The following is a 2,357-nucleotide window of genomic DNA, read 5'->3' on the forward strand; positions in this document are numbered from 1 at the left end:
GGTGGTGCCCTGAGGAAACAGGGCTGTGGTGGGGGCTGAGGTGCGTGGTTGTGGAGCTGGAAGAGGGGCAGAGGAAGGGGAGGAAAGCAAGGGACTAGGGGGGTAAGGAGCGCAGGGCTTGGACACTACCACCAAGAGGTGGGGGTGGGGCTTGGGCGCTGCTGGTTGTTTATTCAGCAGCACCCTGTGTGTCGGGGGGGTCACACAGGTGTGGGCTGCAGGGGGGTCGCACAGTGGTGGGTAGTCTTCGCTCCTCTGGAGTTCCACGGTGGATGGCTGAGTATTGCTCTTCCTGGGTCTCTTCCCGGCCCGTCTGGTGGCGGAACTCCGTCTCTGGTGGCGGAACTCTGTCTCTGGCGGCCTCTGTTCTACTTTTTTGTCCTACCAGCATGTTGGACAGTTCTACCATTTTTTGTCTTAATATTCTGGATTGCATTTTCATACTTTTCTGTTATTTCCAGTACTATGCTGTCTATACCCTTTCTGTCTTGTGATGAATTCTTTCTTCCATATTTTGAATTTTCTTCCATAATTGTTCAAGTTGTTCCTCATCAATATCTTTCCTCTGGATTGTTGTCCCTGGGATATTTGCTCTCTTAATGGTTTCCATTGTTTCTTCCATAATTTTCATCTTCTTCTGTAGCTTTTCAAATAACCCCATATCAACATATTTCTTCTGGTTCTTTTTGTCTGTAGTATTCATTGGGTTTGCATTTTTAGAAGGGTTAATTTCTCCCCCCACCCCACCCCGCCATGATGACTGAGGCAGACCGCTGCTTTCTTGACATTAAGTGAGTCTTTTCTTAGTAAATGTTAGGTTGTTGTAACTATATAGCGACCGCGAGGATGGCAATGTTTTGTGAAGGACTTGTATATTGGTGCTCACTTCTTCTCTCTGGGCCTATGGCTGGACAGCAGTGTTTCATCCAAAGTACCTGAATGGCAGAACTGGGAAGTCTGCTCCCTTCCAGAAACTGTGACTCCACTCAGCTCTGCCTGGCCTGGCCCCTTCCACTTTAGCTCAAGGGATCCCATGTGTTGTGCCTAGATGCCAGTGTTGTATCCAAAGTACCTGAATGGCAGAAGGGGGAAGACTTCCCTTTCAGAAACTATATCTTCCCACAGCCCGGCCCCTTCTGCTTGAGCTTAGAGGATCCCCAGATAGCTAGTCACCCAAAGTGCCTGTGATAGTGATGATCCTGCCACTGGACAGTGGTGGGCAGCATCTGGGCAGTTTCCAGATATTGGGACATCAGGGTCTCCAGGCAGCTGGGGGAGTGGTTTAGTGCTCTGGATGGGATTGTATTTTGGCCCACACTAAAACTGTGGCCCCTCAACCTAGAAGGCAGTGATTCTATCGTAGGCCATGGTATTAGTGTGCCTGGGCTGAGCCACAACCTTTAGCAGTCTCCAAGGAAGTGGTGGTTGTAGCACACAGGCCTTGATGTCTTGCAGCAGAGCTATGGTAAGGTCCCCAAGGATCACCCATCTCATGAGAAGTGTCACTCTTTAGCACTTTGGCAGGGAACCTTAACAGCAGATTTTTCCCTAGTGCAACAACTTGACAGCTGTTATCATGGGTATTGATTCTGGCTTCAAATGAAATAATATTGTTGACGTCAATCTTTTATCAATCTGTTACAATGTTCGATTGGTGCAATCGTGAGCATTTTTGTTTTTCTTTATACTGTGATGTAGTTCATTATTAAAGGCTATATGTAGTCTTTCATTCACTGGTTCAAATCTTCATTTTCGGCAGTGGAGAAGGAACTGCATAGTTTAATGTGTTCACTTTATTGATAAAAAACCATGAACTTCTGATTAATTGGAAATGAAATTTGAAAAAAGGCCAGACTCAAAGGAGATTCTCACCTCTTTGGCCTGACCATATTGGAGGATAGAGATGTCATCAATGAAGATGAAAAAACTGATAGATCTACACTTAAAGTAAGTGAGTGGGAGCTTCCTTTCTACTCCCTCGCCTATCTGTGGTTCTCATCTGTGACACTGTCTAGTGAAATGTCCCAGCTTTCCACAGTGGAAGCAATTCTGACCTCGTTTATTACTTTTGGGTGGCACTGTTTATGAGTAAGACTTCCTAAGACTTGCTTTAAGTGTAGATCTGAAGGACAATTGGCCAAGGGTGGCCCACATCAGGTCCTCGTGGCTGACAGGACTGACAGGCCCCAGCTCCCAGCTGGAAACAAAGTAGGATGTTTCAATGATTTAGATCCTCCCAGAAGAGCTGTGGGTGAGCATTAACATTACTGGTAAGTATATTCGTTTTCTCCTGGACACAAGAGCCTACTATTTGGTCCTAAAGCCTTCTGAGGTCCCAACTCTTCTCACTATTTCTT

Source organism: Elephantulus edwardii, unplaced genomic scaffold, assembly GCF_000299155.1.
Source record: "Elephantulus edwardii isolate Elephantulus edwardi_28Jun2011 unplaced genomic scaffold, EleEdw1.0 scaffold00429, whole genome shotgun sequence".
Classification (NCBI taxonomy): Eukaryota; Metazoa; Chordata; class Mammalia; order Macroscelidea; family Macroscelididae; genus Elephantulus; species Elephantulus edwardii.